The sequence below is a fragment of the Globicephala melas genome, chromosome 3 (genome assembly GCF_963455315.2).
Source record: "Globicephala melas chromosome 3, mGloMel1.2, whole genome shotgun sequence".
Taxonomy (NCBI): domain Eukaryota; kingdom Metazoa; phylum Chordata; class Mammalia; order Artiodactyla; family Delphinidae; genus Globicephala; species Globicephala melas.
The window spans coordinates 23168296-23192345 of record NC_083316.1 but is presented as its reverse complement, the minus strand read 5'-3'; the positions used below and the strand labels follow the sequence as shown (position 1 = coordinate 23192345).

At 35.4% G+C, this 24050-nt stretch overlaps 1 pseudogene; it reads right to left on the bottom strand.

Annotated features, from left to right (window-relative positions):
- Positions 1-17174: 17174 nt before the first annotated feature.
- On the bottom strand, positions 17175-17597 carry LOC115849227 (profilin-1 pseudogene; annotated as a pseudogene).
- Positions 17598-24050: the final 6453 nt, after the last annotated feature.

The following is a 24050-nucleotide window of genomic DNA, read 5'->3' as shown; positions in this document are numbered from 1 at the left end:
CAGGATAGATCATATCTTGGATCACAAATCAAGCCTTGGTAAATTTAAGAATATTGAAATCCTATCAGGTATCTTTTCCAACCACAGCACTATGGAATTAGATAACAATTACAGGAAAAAAACTGTAAAAATTACAAACACATGAAGGCTAAACAGCACGCTGCTAAATAACTAAGAGATCACTGAAAAAATTCAAAGGGGAAATCCAAAAATACCTAGAAACAAATGGCAATGAAAACATGATGACCCAAAACCTATGGGAGACAGCAAAAGCAGTTCTAAGAGGGAAGTTTATAGCAATACAGTCCTACCTTAAGAAACAAGAAAATCTCAAATAAAAAACCTAACCTTACATATAAAGCAATTAGAGAAAGAAGAACAAAAAATCCCCAAAGTTAGCAGAAGGAAAGAAGTCATAAAGATCAGAAATAAATGGAAAAAAATGATGGAAACGATAGCAAATATCAATAAAACTAAAAGCTGGTTCTTTAAGAAGATAAACAAAATTGGTAAACCATTAACCAGATTCATTAAGAAAAAAAGGGAGAAGACTTAAATCAACAGAATTAGAAATGAAAACTGAGAAATAACAACTGACACTGCAGAAATACAAAGGATCATGAGATTACTATAAGCAACTATAGCCAATAAAATGGACAAACTGGAAGAAATGGACAAATTCTTAAAAAAGCAAAAACTTCTGAGACTGAACCAGGAAGAAATAGCAAATATGAACACGCCAAACACAAGCACTGAAATTGAAACTGTGATTAAAAATCTTCCAACAGACAAAACTCAGGACCAGATGGCTTCACAGGTGAATTCTATCAAACATTTAGAGAAGAGCTAACACCTATCTTTCTCAAACTCTTCCAAAATATAGCAGGAGGAACACTCCCAAACTCATTCCGCGAGGCCACCATCACCCTGACACCAAAACCAGAAGAATGTGTCACAAAAAAAGAAAACTACAGGTCAATATCACAGATGAACATACATGCAAAATTCCTCCACAAAATACTAGGAAACAGAATCCAGTAGTACATTAAAAGTATCATACACCATAATCAAGTGCAGTTTTTCGCAGGAATGCAAGGATTCTTCAATACATGCAAATCAATCAATGTGATACACATATTAAAAAACTGAAGGAAAAAAACCATACAAGAATCTCAATAGATGCAGGAAAAGCTTTCCACAAATTTCAACTCCCATTTTTGAAGAAAAACCCTCTAGAAATTAGGCATAGAGGGAACTTACCTCAACATAATAAAGGCCATACATGACACACCCACAGCCAACATCGTTCTCTATCGTGGAAAAATTGTAACCATTTCCACTAAGATCAGAAACAAGACAAGGTTGCCCACTCTCGCCACTATTATTCAACATAGTTTTGGAAGGTTTAGCCACAGAAATCAGAGAAAAAAAGGGAATAAAAGGGGGCTTCCCTGGTGGCACATTGGTTGAGAGTCTGCCTGCCGATGCAGGGGACAGAGGTTCGTGCCCCGGTCTGGGAAGATCCCACATGCCACAGAGCAGCTGGACCTGTGAGCCATGGCTGCTGAGCCTGCGTGTCCGGAGCCTGTGCTCCGCAATGGGAGAGGCCACAGCAGTGAGAGGCCCACGTACCGCAAAAAAAAAAAAAAAAAAAAAAGGGAATAAAAGGAATACAAATTGGAAAAGAAGAAGTAAAGCTGTCACTGTTTGCAGATGACATGATACTATACATAGAGAATCCTAAAGATGCTACCAGAAAACTACTAGAGCTAATCAATGAATTTGGTAAAGTAGCAGGATACAAAATTAATGCACAGAAATCTCTGGCATTCTTACACACTAATGATGAAAAATCTGAAAGTGAAATGAAGGAGACACCCTCATTTACCATTGCAACAAAAAGAATAAAATATCTAGGAATAAACCTACCTAAGGAGACAAAAGACCTGTATGCATAAAACTATAAGACACTGATCAAAGAAATGAAAGATGTTACAAACAGATGGAGAGATATACCGTGTTCTTGGACTGGAAGAATCAACATTGTGAAAATGACTATACTATCCAAAGCAATCTACAGATTCAGTGCAATCCTTATTAAACTACCAATGGCATTTTTCACAGAACTAGAACAAAAATTTCACAATTTGTATGGAAACAAAAAAGACCCTGAATAGCCAAAGCAATCTTGAGAAAGAAAATTGGAGCTGGAGGAATTAGGCTCTCTGACTTCAGACAATACTCCAAGCTACAGTAATCAGGACAGTATGGTACTGGCACAAACACAGAAACATAGATTAATGGGACAGGATAGAAAGCCCAGAGATAAACCCACGCACATATCGTCACCTTATCTTTGATAAAGGAGGCAAGAATATACAATGGAGAAAAGACAGCCTCTTCAATAAGTGGTGCTGGGAAAACTGGCCAGCTACATGTAAAAGAATGGAATTAGAACACTCCTTAACACCATACACAAAAATAGACTCAAAATGGATTAAAGACCTAAATGTAAGGCCAGACACTCTAAAATTCTTAGAGGAAAACGTAGGCAGGACACTCTATCACATAAATCACAGCAAGATCCTTTTTGACCCACCTCCTAGAGAAATGGAAATAAAAACAAAAATAAACAAATGGGACCTAATGAAACTTAAAAGCTTTTGCACAGGAAAAGAAACCATAAATAAGATGAAAATACAGCCCTTAGAACGGGAGAATATATTTGCAAACAGACAACTGACAAAGGATTAATCTCCAAAATATACCAACAGCTCATGCAGCTCAATATCAAAAAACAAGCAGACCAATGCAAAAATGGGCAGAAGACCTAAACAGACATTTCTCCAAAGAAGATATACAGATTGCCAACAAACACATGAAAGGTTACTCAACATCACTAATCATTAGAGAAATGCAAATCAAAACTACAGTGAGGTATCACCTCACACCAGTCAGAATGGCCATCATCAAAAAATCTACAAACAATAAATGCTGGAGATGGAGTGGAGAAAAGGGAACCCTCTTGCACTGTTGATGGGAATGTAAATTGATACAGCCACTGTGGAGAACAGTATGGAGGCTCCTTAAAATCTAAAAACAGAACTACCATATGACCCAGCAATCCCAGTACTGGGCCTATACCCTGAGAAAGCCATCATTCAAAAAGAGTCATGTACCACAATATTTATTGCAGCACTATTTACAATAGCCAGAACATGGAAGCATCCTAATTGTCCATCAACAGATGAATGGATAAAGAAGATGTGGCACATACATACAATGGAATATTACTCAGCCTTAAAAACAAACAAAATTGAATTATTTGCAGTGTGGTGAATGGACCTAGGGTCTGTCATACGGAGTGAAGTAAGTCAGAAAGAGGAAAATAAATACTGTATTCTAACACACACATATGGAATCTAAAAAAAAAAAAAAAAAGGTTCTGAAGAACCTAGGGGCAGGACAGGAATTAAGGCGCAGATGTAGAGAATGCACCTGAGGCCATGGGGAGTGGGAAGGGTAAGATGAGAGGAAGTGAAAGTGTGGCGCTGACATATATACACTACCAACTGTAAAATAGATAGCTAGTGGGAAGCAGCCGCATAGCACAGGGAGATCAGCTCGATGCTTTGTGACCACCTTGAGGGTCAGGATAATGAGGGTGGGAGGAAGATGCAAGAGGGATGGGATATGGGGATGTATGTATATATATAGCTGATTCACTCTGTTATACAGCAGAAGCTAACACAACAATGTAAAGCAATTATACTCAAATAAAGTTGTCAAAAAAAGACAGTAAAATAATAAAATAAGGTATATATAATTTCTAGAATAAAGAATAAATAATAACAAGTAACAACCAGGGTATAACTAATAGCTTATTTTACAATATTGGTTCATCTAATAAGGTCTACTCATCAGTTTAAAGTGGATATATAAAGCATTAGTTTCATGGATTCAGCAATGTGTGCAATTAAAATTTTACTGATTTTTCATGAGTGTTGGTTAGTATTCTTTCATCTTTGTCAACATGATAGAAATATATTCATTGTTTTAATTTTTATTTCTATGATTATTTACAAAGGAAATAAGTTTCATGTGTTAATAAATTATTTCTTATTACATGAATTATATGTTTTATATTTTGTTCACTTTAATCTTCATAATTAATCTGAAAGGGAATTTTTATAGTAATGTTATTAAACTTCTATTCATAACTGGTTTAGAATTATTTTCCCATGTTGATATTTTGATGGTGTTTGTAATACAAAAGCTATGAAATGTATTCATTTATAAATCTTCAATTAAATACACAGGCATTTTTAAAACATTCTCTTATTAACATATGTTCACCCATATTTTCTAATATTTTCCTTTTTGCTCTCTAAATTTAATATTTCAAATTTAATATGGATATATAACAACTCACTGAAAAGTCCATCATTTCTTCATTCAACACAATATGTTTCTTTTCTTTTGCTCAAATTACTAGTCAATCTGCCTATTTTAAGGGAAGAAGATATCCTTTAGAATTGTAAATGTAAAGAACATTTAATGTCATTAATTTTTGCCTTTGCTATTTTCATATATTTATCTTACACTGGGATTTTAGAAAATCTCTGCTTATAGAGATTATGCAGGAAGACAAAATAATTTAAAATTTCATTGTAAATATAGGAAAAATTGATAACAGTTGTTTTTCATGATCAATTAATTGTAAACATCTATAGTATAGTCTGTATAGAAATTAAAATCATAATGCTGATATTTACCAGTTCCAATGAGAGCTTAATATTTGTGTTATGATTTTCCTTTAAAAAACATTTAATTTCTCTTAAGAGGTTCCATTTTGTTCTTTTTTCTTTACATTTCAAATTTTTATGGAAAATATTGATAAAATAAAGCAAAATACAATTGCTTTCCAAAGTTTCTCCCTCCATTTATTTTGAGTTATTATGTACCTTATTTTTATATCATCCATTTCAAATTCCTTCTGGGATACATTATACCTCATTTCTTCTGAGAAATGGGCTTGGCTTACAGCATTTGTTTTATTATGTGATACTCACTGCCCTGACCATAATTTCATTGGTTTGTTTTAGTTTCTGGTTTGTTCTGTTTTTAACAATGTTTTATAATCGAACAATAGGTATTGAACCAAAAGGGAATCCACTTTCCTAGAGCAGGAAACACCTTCAAGATAATTTAGAAGAAATAACATGAATTTTTAGTAAATCTGTGGGGCAAGTTTACATGTCATTGAAAACTTATGGCCAAGCAGATGAATTTAAAGAACCAAATGTTCTTTAAACCAAACAGAATGTTTGAATTTTTACCAACAGTTGGTGAGTCTAAAACATGTTTGAGAACTTGGAGCAGGTTATCTAAAACAGAACTGGATATACCACACGTCCAGTTTCCTCAGCTATTGAACTGCTTCCTTTTAATGATAATGGTATAATTTTAAAGCTTTATGCAAATTTAGTTTGTAACCATCTATTTTCTAAGTACTTCCTCCTAAGGGCAAATCTGAGTAGGAGATTTAATTGGAATTTCACAGCAAATGCTGAGATCTGCAGGAAATAATTTGGGTTAGGTACAAAGAAGTTAACTTGTATCTGTCTGCTCTGGAAGTTCCAGGGATTGTAGCCTAGTTGCGTTATGAAGAACTGTAATTATAGTCATTGTATACAATAAGTTAAATTTTTGGATTTACACTGCCACAACCACTAGGTCTTTTGCTCTGGCTGGGTGGAAAGGAAAGTCAGTAGGGACAGATTGATATCAACTTATACATGGGCTCATTTATCATGCACCTCAGTGTGCAAAACGGGACGTTTAGGAAATAGCATCAAGAGTTTCAGAGCCTCACATGGATTTTCTGGGTGTTTTTGTCCCTATTTCTATATATGGCCATTTACTGAGATATAGTAAAAAAAGAAAAAAAAAAAAGACTTGTTTGCTTGCTTAAATAGATGTCATTTTAGGGCAGTTTTAGGTTCACAGCAAAGTTCAGCAGTAAGTATAGAGACTTCCCATAAGCCCCCTGCCACCACACACATGCAAAGTCTCCCCACTCTCAACATCCCACACAAGAGTGGTAAATTTATTACAATTGATGAACCTACATTGACAAATAAATATCACTCAATGTCCTTAGTTTACATTACAGTTTATTTTGAGTTTGTAAATGCTATGGGTTTTGACAAATGTATAATGATATGTATTCATCATTGTGGCATCATACAGAATAGTTTCACTGCCCTAAAAAATCTTTGTGCCCAAATTATTTATCTTTTCTTTCCCCACAGCCCCTGGCAATCACTAAACTTTTTCTGTCTCCATAGTTTTGCCTTTTCCAGAACGTTATATAGTTGAAATAATACAGAAAATATTATTTCCAGATTAACTTCTCTGACTTAGAATTATGCATTCAAGGTCTCCCATGTCTTTTAATGGCATGATAGTATATATTTTTTAGTGCCAAATAATATTCCATTGTCTGGATGTACCACAGTTAATTCATCCATTCACCTACTGAAAGACATATTTGCTTCCAAGTTTTGGCAATTATGGATAAAACCACTATAAACATCCTTGTACAGGTTTTTGTGTGGACATAAGTTTTCAGCTCATTTGAGTAAATACCAAAAAGTGTGATGGCTGGATTGTATGGTAAGAGTGTGTTTAGTTTTGTAAGAAACTGCCAACCTGTCTTCAAATTAACTGTATCATCTTGCATTCCCACCAGCAGCAAATGAGAGTTCTGTTGCTACCCATCCTTATCAACATTATTCTGGAATATCCAGCTTTGTTCAAGGTAATCACAAGGGTTCTTATAAGAAAGAGGCAAAGGTCAGAAGTGTAGAACAATATGTCATGATGGAGGCAGAGGTCGGAATGATGCAGACACAATCTGAGGAATGCAGGCAGCTGCTAGAGCCAGGCAAGGCACAGAACAGATTCTCCTCTGGAGCCTCCAAAAGGAACACAGCTCTGCTGACAGCTTGGTTTTATCCCTGTTAAACCTCTTTCAGACTTCTGACTACTAGACTATAAGACAGTCCATTTATTTTGTCTTAAGACCCAGTGTTTGTGGTAATTTTTTGCAGCAGCAGTAGGAAAGCAATACACTAGCATATTCCACAGTCCAGTGAGATCTGTGATTTGTGTGAGTCCATTTCACAGTACAGTCCTCATTTATCAGTCATTGTATTTCCACAAAATGCCATAGAGATTACTTACAAAAAGGAATTATTTGGTATCTTATGAAGTCTTGAAATTATATCACTTTTTAATATATTTCTTAATATGCAGAATCAAGTATATTCTGCTAGTGAGAACATGTGCCTTTTTTTTGTATGTGTTTACCTTCATTTTGAAAAATAACCAGTGTCTCACTATGGTGGGGACACAATTTAAGTAATTTTATCACCATTTATTCCAGTGTGACTTTATTTTCACAGATATTTTTCTCTTTATGGCTAACTTAAATTTCTTAGGTTACTATTTGACAAGCAGGTACGGTTCTCTGTTCTGAACCTAATATATGCTGGTCAAAGATTGAAAAGTAAGAAGACACAAAAATTCCATGTTTATAAAACAGATTAAGTTAACTACATATACAGAGTGTTCTGTATAAAGAGTAAATTAACTTTCTCTGTTTATTATATTTTCACATAAATATTGGTTTAAAACTACCTTTTGGAGACAGACTTTGTATTTTGACATGTGGCTCTTCAAATTATTTTTATATCCAAATCCTCTATAATGTGTAAGTTGGTACTTATAGAATTATATTTATTGAAGAGAAAATTGTTGCTGGACATTTTAAATCTAAATAAATGTTTTTGAATGCTATTATATAATATGAGAGACTGTAGGAAATTTTGTAGCCTATGTAATTTAGAATTTTTCCTGTAGTGGACTTTATTGGACAACAATGTAGCAAGCTCATGTTTATATACAAAATGTAGTTCGTGGTTGATTATAGACACTAAGTACACAGTCATACCATTCTTACTTTATTTGAAGCAAATGAAATTGCTTTAAAATTTTAAATTTCTGAAATACTTGCATTTTGTAAAGAGATGTGCACCCTTCTCAGGCCTTGAGAAAAAGAGTAAATCCTATTTTTACTTTATTCCATATCTGGACATCTGAGGTAATTTTGCTTCAATGCTGCTTTGAAAGTAAGAGGTCTTTTCATTTCCTTCCATCAGCTGAAAGCAATGAAGCATTACAATTCTCTGCCCATCCTATTAATAGATTTGCAACAGAAGCAAAAGAAATTCAAGGCCTTTTTTAGATCTTGGAGAATTTTACAACAGTATCACCAGCAAAAGTCCATAGAAAATAACACACAAAGAAAAGCACACAAAGCAAAACATACTTTTTGATGTGATAGGAGATTTAGTGTGCTTATCAAACTGTTTATACGGATGTAGCATTTTTTCTCAAGCTAACAACATAATGCATAAATTCTCTTTTATTCATATTTTTAAATTAAGAGAAAAAATTTTTAATGTCAATATTAAGGGAACAAATGAACACTTTAATAATTCAAAAACATATAATTTTAAATGAATATAAATTTCCATTGGATTTCTATCCCATTGAAAATGAGCAGGACCCTATGTACCTTCCCCCTAATATCCTCTGCTGCCTTTTGTCTGTGAAAAAACTTCAGCCAAAGAATAAGTTTAATCAGAGAAGTGAGGAAATGCAGAAACAAAGGAAAACAGTCCAACAGGACTAAATAATAATAGTTTAGTCATTAAGCAAAGTCAAGGACGTTTAATTACTCCACAAGGGCTATAGATAATATTCTGAGCCATATCCTGTGAGCTGTCTTGTAGATACTGAGACCCCCACCAGGTGGAAGAAGTTAACTATATGATGAGCAGACTGTAGCCATGACATAAGCTGCTACAGTTATGAGAATTGGCCTCAAGGAAATGCGAACAAACTGACCCTGGAACTGAAGATTAACTGTACTTAAAACAATCAAGGTGATACTGGTCAGACCACCACATGACCAATTTCAAGATGACTTTTAGAGCTGACTGTGTGGGTTTTACATGTAGCCCCCTCCCTCCATGTATAAAAGCTCTTGCCCACTGACTGTCAGTGGCAAGGAGTCAGCCTTTGGACAGTCACCCTCACCCTGCTCCCCAGGTTGCTGGCATCCAAAATAAAGCAAACTTTCCTTTCCACCAACCTTGCCTCTTTATTGGCTTTTGAGGTGCAAACAGCCAGATCCCACTTTCGGTTACACCATAAATGCAGCATAATTTATTATTGTCAAAATAAAATCTTATTGGGGGGAAAATTGATTGTAAACAATTAGTTCTTTTTACTGTAATTTCCCAAATTTACATTCAAACAAATCAACCAATTCTGTGATGCTTTAACTTAATGTAATTATGGAAAGTATCTCAATATTGCATCTTGGATTGGCTCTGCAAAGATTCCAAAACTAAATCAACTATACACTATACACTACTGAAGATGGAATAGTGACAAAAAAGAATAAATTATGTTGCCCTACTTGAACTAAGGTATTTACAAGTTGATTTTTCCCTCCTCAGTAATTTTCTCTCCTACTACTGAGAAAAGTAGAGAAAGCTCTACTTTCTCACTAGCCAAACTTTAGTGTCCAGTGCGATGGGATTAAATCTGATCCAAAGTTATAAGTGTGATCTCTAAAGGACTAAATCTAAACCTAAGGGGCTATCAGTCTATGCTATACAACAGAGTATTTGAAAAGATTTTTTGAAAATATTCAGGTTTAGAGATTGATTGAATAGATCTAAGACATGATTCCTAGCATCAATATATTTTGTTCACACATGTTTCTAATATAAAAACCAGTATTGAAAACCACTGAACTATTCAACATAATCATATCTTGTCTAGGTGATTTGTTCAGTATACACCCTCCTAAACCAGTCAATGGGATGAGATGTATTATTCAGTCTGCAAATTTTGATACAAGAGTAAAAATCAGGGTGGATATCAGAACACTATGTGGTAAGTCTGGGCCACAAATAGTCTTCCCCTTAAAAGTTTGGTGTATAAATACGGTACATGAAATTGCTTCAGTCACTCAGATGAAGCCAGCACAATGAGTGATGAAATTCCAAGAGGATCACAGAAATGCTAATTTAGTCTTGATTCTGCATCACTTGCAATATGTCCAACCTTAATTATTTGCAGTTAAGCCAATAACTACAAAAACCTTTTTTACTTTTTGATTGAATTTAAGTTAATATTCTCTTACATAAAACTTAAATTATCTGACTGATATAAAAATCAAGGACTTTTAGGCCTTACTGTGTCATTTAATATTGCTTTAAAATATTTTTTGGTCTTAAGCATTATGCTCATTCTTAATTCTAAACTGCATCATATTCCTTCAAAAGGACTGCTATATTTAATCTAGTCAGGACAGGAAACTATGGGAACATAGTGAAAAATAACACTCTGTGATAGTCTCATAATATCTAAACAGTAACACAGAAAAATCCCCTCCATAGTCAGAAGAGAAAAACATAGATGAAGTACTGGATTGAAAATTATTGCTACTATCACTCACCAGAATATTTGATATTTGATCTGCATCATCAAGAAAAAACATAGATGTAAATATTGGAAATTAAATTACATAGAATCTAGAAAGATATTGATAAATGTCAGAGTCAAAGGAAAGGAAGAATTTATTTTTATAGCTTATTTGGAATACAAGTTAAAGATATGGCACCGTAGATAATTTCAAAAATAGGGATCAGTCATAAAAAAATCGATCATGTATAATCTAAGGCCAAGGAGAAATCTCGTGTGTCTGGGTGCATGCATGACTGTGTAGCAATTAAAAGCGGTTTCATTGAAAAAAATGAGTAATAGAGATATGCTTTTAATGAATGTCATCAAGGAAAGGGAAAGAGAAGGTGCAACTTCGAATACAAAAATAAGACATATACAAGAGCAGTGTGAGTAGCTGTGCTGTAGAGAGCAGGACGGTTCCTCTGTGTGTGTATGACTGGGGAGCAGGGATAGGAGGTACAACAGCATAAAGTTTGCAGTGAAAACTTAGCAGTCTCAGCTCTACTGGAATAGAAACTATCATCTGAGATTGGCCTCATGAGACTTACAGACACCAGCTATCAGAACTGATCTGGGAAGATGACAAAGATGACTTCACTGCCTCTGCCCAGAAGCCCTATAAGGGAGGTACTTCAACCCTAATTGTAGCCGTGTGGCTGAGAGGGTCTCGGTGCTCCAGCTGGGTGTCTGGCCTTGCCTCTGAGGTGGGAGAGCCAAGTTCAGGACATTGGACCATCGAGACATCACAGCTCCACGTAATATCAAATGGTGAAAACTCTCCCAGAGATCTCCATCTCAACGCGAAGATGCAGCTCCACTCAACAAGCAACAAGCTACAATGCTGGACACCCTATGCCAAACAACTAGAAAGACAGGAACACAACCCCACCCATTAACAGAGAGGCTGCCGAAAATCATAATGAAGTCACAGACACAGCAAAACACACAACTGGATGTGGTCCTGCCAACCAGAAAAACAAGATCCAGCCTCATCCACCAGAATACACAGGCACCAGTTCCCTCCACCAGAAGGCCTATACAACACATTGAACCAACCTCAGCCACTGGGGGAAGACACCAAAAACAACAGGAACTACAAACTTGCAGCCTGCAAAAAGATCCCAAACACAGTCAGTTAAGCAAAATGAGAAGACAGAGAAACACACAGCAGATGAAGGAACAAGGCAAAAACCCACCAGATCAAACAAATGAAGAGGAAATAGGCAGTCTACCTGAAAAAGAATTCAGAGTAATGATAGTAAAGATGATACAAAATCGTGGAAATAGAATGGAGAAAAAACAAGAAATGTTTAACAAGGACCTAGAAGAGCTAAAGAGCAACAAACAATGATGAACAACAAAATAAATGAAATTAAAAATTCTCTAGAAGGAATCAATAGCAGAATACCAGGCAGAAGAACGGATAAGTGACCTGGAAGATAAAATAGTGGAAATAACTACTTCAGAGCAGAATAAAGAAAAAAGAATGAAAAGAGCTGAGGACAGTCTCAGAAACCTCTGGGACAACATTACATGCACCAACATTCGAATTATAAGGATCCCAGAAGAAGAAGAGAAAAAGATAGGGACTGAGAAAATAATTGAAGAGATTATAGTTGAAAACTTCCCTAATATGGGAAAGGAAATATTCAGTCAAGTCCAGGAAACACAGAGAGCCCCATACAGGATAAATCCAAGGAGAAACACACCAAGACATATATTAATCAAACTATCAAAAATTAAATACAAAGAAGAAATATTAAAAGCAGCAAGGGACAAACAACAAATAATATACAAGGGAATCCCCATTAGGTTAACAGCTGATCTTTCAGCAGAAACTCTGCAAGCCAGAAGGGTGTGGCAGGACATATTTAAAGTGATGAGAGAGAAAAACTTACAAGCAAGATTATTCTAGCCAGCAAGGATCCCATTCAGATTCGACAGAGGAATTAAAAAAATTTACAGGCAAGCACAAGCTAAGAGAATTCAGCATGACCAAACCAGCTTTACAAAAAATGCTAAAAGAACTTCTCTAGGCAGAAAACACAAGAGAAGGAAAAGACCTACAATAACAAACCCAAAACTATTAAGAAAATGGTAATAGGAACATACATATCTATAACTACCTTAAATGTAAATGGAGTAAAGGCTGCAACCAAAAGACATAAACTGGCTGAATGGATACAAAAACAAGACCCATATATATGCCTTCTACAAGAGACTCACTTCTGACCGAGGGACACATACACACTGAAAGTGAGAGGATGGAAAAAGTTATTCCATGCAAATGGAAATCAAAAGAAAGCTGGAGTAGCAATTCTCATATCAGACAAAATAGACTTTAAAATAAAGACTATTGCAAGAGACAAAGAAGGACACTACATAATGATCAAGGGATCAATCAAAGAAGATATAACAATGGTAAATATTTATGTACCCAACTTAGGAGCACCTCAATACATAAAGCAAATGCTAACAGTCATAAAAGGGGAAATCAACAGTAACACAATCATAGTAGGGAACTTTAACACCCCACTTTCACCAATGGACAGATCATCCAAAATGAAAATAAATAAGGAAACACAAGCTTTAAATGATACATTAAACAAGATGAACTTAATTGATATTTAAAGGACATTCCATCCAAAAATATCAGAATACACAATCTTCTCAAGTGCTAATGGAACATTCTCCAGGATAGATCATATCTTGGGTCAAAAATCAAGTCTTGGCAAATTTAAGAGAATTGAAATTGTATCAGGTATTTTTTCCAACCACAACGCTATGAGACTAAATATCAATTACAGGAAAAAATTTGTAAAAAATACAAACAGATGGAGTCTAAAAATTACGCTACTAAATAACCAAGAGATTACTGAAGAAATCAAAGAGGAAATCAAAAAATACCTAGAAACAAATGGCAATGAAAACATGATAACCAAAATCCTATGGGATGCAGCAAAATCACTTCAAAGAAGGAAGTTTATGGCAATACAATCCTACCTCAAGAAACAAGAAAAATCTCAAATAAACTACCTAACTGTACAGCTAGAGCAATTAGAAAAAGAAGAAGAAAGAAAAAAAAAAAGCCCAAAGCTAGCAGAAGGAAAGAAATCATAAAGATCAGATCAGAAATAAAGTAAAAAGAAATGATGGCAAAGATTAATAAAACTAAAAGCTGGTTCCTTGAGAAGATAAACAAAATTGATAAACCATTAACCAGGCTCATCAAGAAAAAACGGGAGAAGAGTCAATTAATCAGAATTAGAAACGAAAAAGGAGACGTAACAACTGACACTGCAGAAATACAAAGGACCATGAGAGATTACTACAGACAATTATACGCCAATAAAATGGACAACCTGGAAGAAATGGACACATTCTTAGAAAAGCAGAAACTTCTGAGATTGAACCCAGAAGAAATATAAAATATAAACAGACAAATCACAAGCACTGAAATTGGAACTGTGATTAAAAATCTTCCAACAAACAAAAGCCCAGGACCAGATGGCTTCACAGGTGAATTCTATCAAACATTTAGAGAAGAGCTAACATCTATCCTTCTCAAACTCTTCTAAAATACAGCAGAAGGAGGAACTCTCCCAATCTCACTGTAAGAGGCCACTATCACCCTGATACCAAAACCAGACAAAGATGTCACAAAGAAAGAAAACTACAGGCCAAATTCACTGATGAACATAGATGCAAAAATCCTCAACAAAATACTAGCAAACAGAATCCAACAGCACATTAAAAGGATCATACACCAAGATCAAGTGGGGTTTATCCCAGGAATGCAAGGATTCTTCAATATATGCAAATCAATCAATGTGATGCACCATATTAACAAACTGAAGAATAAAAACCTTATGATCATCTCAGTAGATGCAGAGAAAGCTTTCGACAAAATTCAACATCCATTTATGATAAAAACCCTCCAGAAAGTAGGGATAGAGGGAACTTACATCAACATATTAAAGACCATATACGACAAACCCACAGCCAACATCATTCTCAATGGTAAAAAACTGAAACCATTTCCACTAAGATCAAGAACAAGACAAGTTTGTCCACTCTCACCACTATTATTCAACATAGTTTTGGAAGTTTTAGCCACAGCAATCAGAGAAGAAAAAGAAATAAAAGGAATCCAAATCAGAAAAGAAGAAGTACAACTGTCACTGTTTGCAGATAACATGACACTATACATAGAGAATCCTAAAGATGCTACCAGAAAACGACTAGAGCTAATCAATGAATTTGGTAAAGTAGCAGGATAGAAAATTAATGCACAGAAATCTCTTGCATTCCTATACACTAATGATGCAAAAACTGAAAGAGGAATTAAGGAAACACTCCCATTTACCATTGGAACAAAAGGAATACAGTATCTAAGAATAAACCTATGTAAAGAGACAAAAGACCTGTATGCAGAAAAGTATAAGACACTGATGAAAAAATCAAAGATGATACAAACAGATGGAGAGATATATACATGTTCTTGGATTGGAAGAATCAACAATGTGAAAATGACTCTACTACTACCCAAAGCAATCTACAGATTCAATACAATCTCTATCAAACTACTAGTGGCATTTTTCACAGAACTAGAACAAAGAATTTCACAATTTGTATGGAAACACCAAAGACCCTGAATAGCCAAAGCAATCTTGAGAAAGAAAAATGGAGCTGGAGGAATCAGGCTCTCTGACTTCAGACTATACTGCAAAGTTACAGTAATAAAGACAGCATGGTACCAGCACCAAAACAGAAATATAGATCAATGGAACAGGATAGAAAGCCCAGAGATAAACCCACGCACATATCGTCACCTAATTTACAACAAAGGAGGCAAGAACATAAAATGGAGAAAAGACAGCCTCTTCAATAAGTGGCGCTGGGAAAACTGGACAGCTACGTGTAAAAGAATGAAATTTGAACACTCCCTAACACCATACACAAAAACAAACTCAAAATGGATTAAAGACCTAAATGTAAGGCCAGACACTATAGAACTCTTAGATGAAAACATAGGCAGAACACTCTATGACGTAAATCACAGCAAGATCCTTTTTGACCCACCTCCTAGAGAAATGGAAATAAAAACAAAAATAAACAAATTGGACCTAATGAAATTTAAAAGCTTTTGCATAGCAAAGGAAAACATAAACAAGACAAAAAGACAACCCTCAGAATGGGAGAAAATATGAAGCAAACTGACAAAGGATTAATCTTCAAAATTTACAAGCAGCTCATGCAGCTCAATATCAAATAAACAAGTAACCCAATCCAAAAATGGGCAGAAGACCTAAACAGACATTTCTCCAAAGAAGATATACAGATTGCCATCAAACACATGCAAGGACGCTCAACATCACTAATCATTAGAGAAATGCAAATCAAAACTACAGTGAGGTATCACCTCACACCAGTCAGAATGGCCATCATCAAAAAATCTACAAACAATAAATGCTGGAGAGGGTGTGGAGAAAAGGGAACACTCATACACTGTTGGTGGGAATGTATTTGATACAGCCACTGTGGAGAACAGTATGGAGGTTCCTTAAAAACCTAAAAATAAAACTACCATACGATCCAGCAATCCCACTACTGGGCATATACCCAGAGAAAACCATAATTCAAAAAGAGTCATGTACCACAATGTTCATTGCAGCTCTATTTACAATAGCCAGGACATGGAAGCAACCGAAGTGTCCATCGACAGATGAATGGATAAAGAAGATGTGGCACATAAATACAATGGAATATTACTCAGCCATAAAAAAGAAACAAAATTGAGTTATTTGTATTGAGGTGGGTGGACAAAGAGTCTGTCATACAGAGTGAAGTAAGTCAGGAAGAGAAAAACAAATACCGTATGCTAACACATATATATGGAATCTAAAAAAAAAAAAAAAAAACAGTGGTTCTGAAGAACCTTGGGGTAGGACAGGAATAAAGATGCAGCCTTAGAGAGTGGACTTGCGCACACGGGGAGGGGGAAGGGTAAGCTGGGACGAAGTGAGAGAGTGGCATGGACATATATACACTACCAAATGTAAAATAGATAGCTAGTGGGAAGAAGCCACATAACACAGGGACATCAGCTCCATGCTTTGTGACCACCTAGAGAGGTGGGATAAGGAGGGTGGGAGTGAGATGCAAGACAGTGTTGATATGGTGATATATGTGTATGTATAGGTGATTCACTTTGTTATAAAGCAGAAACTAACACACCATTGTAAGGCAATTATACTCCAATAAAGATGTTAAAATAAAAGAGACATATACAGGTACAGTTGGTTTTTTATTTTTATTTTTTTAGTATAACCTTTTTTATTGGGAAAAAAAAGCCCAAAACAGAAAAATTTTCAAACCACACACAGGAGGGGCATGGGTTGGGGAAGCGTGTCTGTCCTTCCTGCCCAGGTCCCCAGCCCATGTGGTTTTGGCAGCATAAGGGGTGTGGGGTAATGGCCTCCAAAATAAAAATGGCGTACGTGTGTGTGGGATGTAGAGGCGTGCAAAAGCAGTGGGGAGTGGGGGACGGGGAGGGACAGACGAGGTCAGTATTGGGAACGCCGCAGGTGGGAGGCCATTTCATAACATTTCTTGTTGATCATACCATCCTGTACACCTTCTTTGCCCATCAGCAGGGCTAGCGTCTTGGCATTCAGGGTAACAATGATATCGAAGGTGGCGGCTCCGCAGGTGCTCTTGGTACGAAGATCCATGGTAAATTCCCCGTCCTGCAGCAGTGAGTCCTGGATCACAGACCATTTCTGGCCCCCAAGCGTTAGCCCATTCACGTAAAAACTTGACCCGTCTTTGCCAACCAGGGTACCAACCTCAGCTGGCGTGATGTTGATGAAGTTTTTTCCAGGGACGGCTGCCCAGACGGAGGGCAAGTTCTTATAGCCCACGATGGCCGCGTCCTGACAGGTCCCTTCCGCCATGAGCTTGTCTTTGTAGACGTTCCACCCGGCCATGGCGCTGCTACTGGGGTGCTCTCGGGGCTGCTGCTGGGGCCAGGGGCTGGGCTCGGGCTGCCTCGGGCTGGCGGGTGGGGGAAGGCGGAGAGCTTCAGGCACACGCTGTGGTCCGGACCACGGCTCTGCTAGCTGTGCCGCAGCCCTCGCACAGCCACTTCCTCTGCATTACTTTTGAATTGAAGGATAGTAACATCTTCGTACCAATAAATTTAAAAACAACATTTTGCATGAATACTGTGTAAAATTATGGGTGTCGGCGCAGTATAAAAGTAATTATATTTTTCTTCTTCCTAACGTGTTCAAAATTGAAGGGCATTTAAAAATTTTCTTAAGCATCCATTAAATATAAGAAAAATATCTGAAATAAAATACAATACTCTATACTTGGCTATTTACTCAAATCATTGGTGTTTAAGGAAAATTTTCAACTTTTTATTGACAACTTGGAGTTGCATGCACTCTGGTAGGTTGGTTTTATAAGAGAATAATTTGAATAAATGTAATTTTAATAGAGCAATAAAAATGTGGTTATATAAATTGTATATTAATTTATTGCTTCATTATTGTTTTAAAAATTATTTAGTTGTTAGATTTTTTCAAGATATTTTGAACTCAGTCATTTAGTGTATCTTCTTCCTGATATTTTGATAAAATACCCCACAGACATGTAATATGAAGAAAAATTCAAATCTAAGACCTAGAATTGAAACAAAAACAAATCATAATATTAGGAGGTATTTTAAAGTGAAGAATGTGTAAAGAATTGAGAGAAATGTCAACTAGTGTAAACTGGCCTTGGTCTTAACACAAACTATAGAAACCTGTACAGAGTACATGGATATTTGCTTTGATGTGGGAAAATGTAGACATTACTGTCAAAGAAAAATACAATAGAAAAAAAAATAAACTATCAGCTTTTAGAAACCATCAAATAATATGTGAAATAGTAATCATTAACTCACCTCTGTAGGCCAGTTGTCGTGAAAGTTAAAACTCTTGGTTTAAAGCACCTGACCATTTAGATTATCTAAATGTATAATTATCAATAGTCATAGAGGTATAAACAGTGATGTATCCATCCAGTGATGTATAGTATACTACACACTGTTAAAATCAGTAAAATCTACATTAATGTTTGTATTCATTTGCTAGGACTGCCATAGCAAAGTACCCCAGACTGGGTGGCTTAACAGAAATTTACTTTCTCACAGTTCTGGAGGCTAAAAGTCTTAGATCAAGGTATTAGCAGATTAATTTTCTTCTGAGACCTCTCTCCTTGGCTTGTAGATGGCCGTCTTCTTTCTTTATCTTTTCATGGTCTTCTGTATGTGTCTGGATCCAAATTTCCTCTTTTTATAAGGGCCCAACTCAATGACAACATTTTAACTTAATTACCCCTTTTTAAGATTCTAAATACAGTCACATTCTGAGGTACATGGGGTTAGGACTTCAACGTACAAAGTTTGGTGAAATACAACTCAGACAATGACAATATTTTAACATGGAATAATCACTATCAAATACTGTGTGTGGGAAAATCAAGTTAGTAAAACTGCACAGAATTATTCTGCATATATTAAATACACTCATTTTGAGTGATAATCAAAGGGATTTAGTGATTATTTTAACATTTTAATTTTATGACAGGTATGTATTTTATGTATAATTAAAAATTATAAGACTATAAATCATAGCTTCTGAAATTATTAAAAAGGAAAATACACTAAATAAAAAATTGATAATAGAAATAAAAGCAGAAATAAACTCCAAACTCTAGTGAAAGTACTGTTACCATCAAGTATAGGTTATTCAAAGGCAAATTATTAATAATTAAACTTGGTAGTACTTTTAAATATAAACAGAAATATAGACTGGCCTGTAACTATAAATGATATGAAGGCGAATTTAGTTTATAAACAAATGGGTGTCAGGAAAGTTCACTTTTAAGAAATAATTTATTCAAATTAAATACCCTTCTCGATTTTTCTTCTGTGAAAATAGTAATAAGTTTAATATCCTTGGTGTGATAGACTGAATAAAATCCCCAAAGACATCAATGACCTAATCCTTGGAACCTGTGACTATGTTAATTTACATGGCATAAGAGTTTGCAGATGTGCATAGATTAAGGATTATGAAATAGGAAGATTATTTTGGATTTTCTGGATGGGCCCCAAATAATACAAAGGGTCTTTTAAGACGGAGACACAGGGGCAATGTGATTAAGAAGCAAAGAGAAAACGGTGATGTGATGACAGAAGCAGAGAGAGATTTGAAGATGCTACATTGCTGCTGGCTTTCAATATGTGGGAAGGAGTCACAAGTCATGAAATAAGGGCAGCCTCTGGAAGCTGGGAAAAGTAAAGAAACAGGCTTTCCCCTGCACCCTTCAGAATGAACTAGCTCTTCTAACAGCTTAGTTTTGGACAGTGAGACTGATTTTGTACTTCTGATTTCCAGCACTATACTTTAATAAATTTGTGCTGTATTAAGACGCTAGGTTTGTGGTAATTTGTTACAGCTGCAATAGTAAATTAATGCACCTGGGAATTGGAACATACGCTTTTCTCAAGGCCACATGGAAATGTGGGAGTCCTGACCCCGGGCTTAGAGACAACAGGGAGTCTCATTTCTAGTCTATCATGAAATCTTCTGAGTCCCTTTCCCAAATCTGAAAACCAGTGGTTCTTTACCCTGTCATTCCTTGATTGAACAAAAAAATCTTCAAAATGGTTGTATTTCAATACCTAGGATCTAACTATCCTAGGTAAACTGTGGGCTATTCTTTCAGAGGTTATGCTGCTGACCTTGAGTGTGGGTACAAAACCTGGCTCTGTTCTTGGCCCTGGATCCTGACAAATACTCAGTCTCTGGGTATTTTTTGCATTACCTTTTTTTCCCCTCATCATCAGTACATTTCTCCAGTCTTTCTCCTCTAGGATACATAGTCTACTCCCTTGAATTAGTGAATAGGAACCATCCCAGTGCAATCTCTTATTGGCTTGGGCAAGAACATTAAAGCAAAAAATAATAATAATTTGGGCTAGCCTAATAGGAACAACTAAGACATAGTCTTAATCCCAGAGATATTGAATTTGTTACCATCCTTATAGCACTAGGGAAGTTTTCTTCCTTCCTCTTTTGCCAAGGAACATGCTGTAATTATACAACATGGTTGAAGTTTATGTGCATCAGTAATTATGAGTCTGAGAATTGATGTAAACATTCTCTTACCTCCTTTATTATCAAGCAAAGGGGGATGGCTTTGCCTGAATAGGCTTTGTCTATTTTCTTCCTAATTGACTTAAGTAAAATGTATATTAACCTGTTTCCAGACTTTAGTTTTACTTAGAGCATTCCATGGAAACAAATCTATAGGAAGAATATAGGAGCTAGATATCACCTCATCCTGAATTCTTCACTCTTCATATTTGTATGTTAGAGTCATGGCCTGGACAATGCCTGAGACCCAAAGCTTTGGAGTGCTTTAAATAAAATAAATTGTCTTAAGTTTCAAACTGCTAAAGCTCCCTGCTCTTGTGATCTCATATACTTATTGCCCCAGGACTCATAACATAATACATATGTAGAGTGGATTGGGGGGGACAGCGAGTCAGTGAAGATTAATCTTATTGGTATCCAGGATTTATAGGTTTGGGATTCTTCAATTTTAAATTATGTAACCAAGCACGGTATAGGCATGACATTCCAATGATATTTAAGAAATGAATTTATTGCATTATAGTCGTTGCTTATTTGGTAAAACATTTCAGCAAATTCTTTAAATAATAATTTGAAAATTTCTATCTAATAAATCAATCTAAAATATATCACCATTTTGTGAAATTTTATATATTTTTCATCAAAGTGGCATTTTTAATGAGATGAATGATGGACTGAACAACTAATTATATTGTTAATCTTTGACCCTGGCATCCCATTCTATTTATTTCAATTACAATACTTCGTGGGTATTATGAATTCTTTATATGATATATTAGCTTATGCATTTTTTTTAATTTTTAAATTTTTTTTTTTTTGCGGTATGCGGGCCTCTCACTGTTGTGGCCTCTCCCGTTGCAAAGCACAGGTTCCGGACGCGCAGGCTCAGCGGCCATGGCTTATGGGCCCAGCCACTCCGCGACATGTGGGACCTTCCCGGACTGGGGCATGAACCCATGTCCCCTGCACTGGCAGGCGGACTCTCAACCACTGCGCCACCAGGGAAGCCCAGCTTATGCATTTTTAACAAGACAAATTGTGCTGTAAAGAGGACACTATTATAATGAAACTTCCTTAAGCTAAGAGCAGAAATTCTGACACAAACATATATTTTTCAAAGAATATTAAGAAATATTTTATTTTTATTGTTCATTCTTAACACAATATATTTACTAGCTTTTAAGAGAGTAAAAAATAATTTAAGGATTGCCCAATGTAATTAAATAAAACAGTTCAATATTTATGGAATGCATATATCTTTCACAGTGACATGTTATTTAGCAACAACTGAGAAAAAAACGAAACATAAGCTATTTATTAAAATTATAAGCATTTAAATGAGACAGTACAAAAAGTAAAGTGATTGCATTTGCCCATATGAGTGTCTTTTCTGGCTTGTAGAAATTTCCTTTTCACTCAATGATTTCATCTTTTTGTGCATGGAAAATATGAATACAAAATGAATCAATTCTGATGAAATGAAAATATTTCCAGTAAAATAGCTTGATTATTCCAAATATATATGTGTGTGTGTAGTTAATGAAGTCATTCATTTCTGCCATCACTGCTATTACTTAACATTGTCTTATTAAGATAAATGGATTAAGAGAATAAAAATAAGTATGAGGTCATACCAGTAGAGAGAAGAATATATAAGCATTAGTTTTTATATAGGCAGTTACTACTTATACAAGAACAAAAAAAGGACAGAAGAAATTATCACAAATTATTTTAATTTGTATTAAAATCACAAAGCAAGGAATCTACTACATATCTATCAAACGACAAAGCAAGCTTGCAATTGTGGTAAATGGAGAAAATGACCACAATTCTTCACATCTCTGTCTGTGTGCCCTTTACAATGTGACTTTGCAGCTCCTCCTATGAATAGGTTGGACATATTTTTTTGCCTCTTGAGTGATGACTCTGTCAGATAACCAGATTTGACCAATGACTCAAGAGCAAATATGATACATGCAGAGACTTGAAAAGCATTTGCACATTCGAGTAGTTCTCTCTTCCTGTTCTTGGGCTAGCCTGCTGGATGACACATATCGCCCCAACACATATCAAGCCAACAAATGGAAATATAAGTAAGGTCATCCTAAAAAAATTCAGCCCCATCAGCTGAGCTTGGAGACCAGAGAAGTTGGACTATACCAGCATTTTTTGTTGTCAGTATTCTGGATTTTGGCCATTCTAAGTAGGCTAGTTGTGATATCTCATTATTTTAATTTGCATTTTGTTAATGACATGTGATGTGGAACATCTTTTCGTATGCTTTTTTGTCACCTGTATATCTTTTTTGATGAAATGTCTGGTCTGTTCATTTCTTTTGACCATCCCACAAATTTGATAAGTTTTCATTTTCATTTAGTTCAAAATATATTTAGTCTCCCTTGAAAAGTTTTATTTGACTCGTGTTATTTAGAAGTGTGTTGTTTAATATCCAAGTATTTAGGGATTTTCCAGTTTTCTTTCTGTTAACGATTTTTAGCTTAATTTCATTGTGATCAGAAAGCTTACATTGTCTAATTTTCATATTTTAAAATTCATTAAGGTGTATTTTGTGGACCATAATGTGATCTACCTTGGTGTTTATTCTACGTGAGCCTGAGAAAATGTGCATTCTGCTGTTGTTGGAAAACATAGTCCTAGATGACGATTATACCCAGTTGCTTGATGATACTCATGAGTTCCTCTGTATCCTTACTGATTTTCTGCCTTCTGGATCTGTCCATTTCTGATAAAGTGGTGTTGAGTCTTTAACTATAAGAATGGATTAATTTATTTCTTCTTGTAATTCTATCAACTTTTACTTACTATATTTTGATGCTCTATTTTTAGGTACATACAGATTAAGGATTCTTGTGGCTTCTTGGAGAATCAACCCCTTTATCATTATATAATACCCCTCTGTCACTGGTAAATTTCCTTGCTCTTATGTCTTCTCTGTCTCTAATATACCTACTTCCAGCTTACTTTTGATTAGTGTTAGCATGGTATATCTTTCTCCATCCCTGTATTTTTAAAATATGTGTCTTTAAATTTAAGGCTAATTTTCATAGACATCATATAATGGGGTATTGTTTTTTTATTCACTCAGAATATCTGCCTTTCAGTTGCTATGTTTAGACCATTGACATATAAAATGATTATTGATATGGTTGGATTAATATCTACTATATTTGTTATTTTCTATTTTTTCCCTTGTTCTTTGCTTCTATT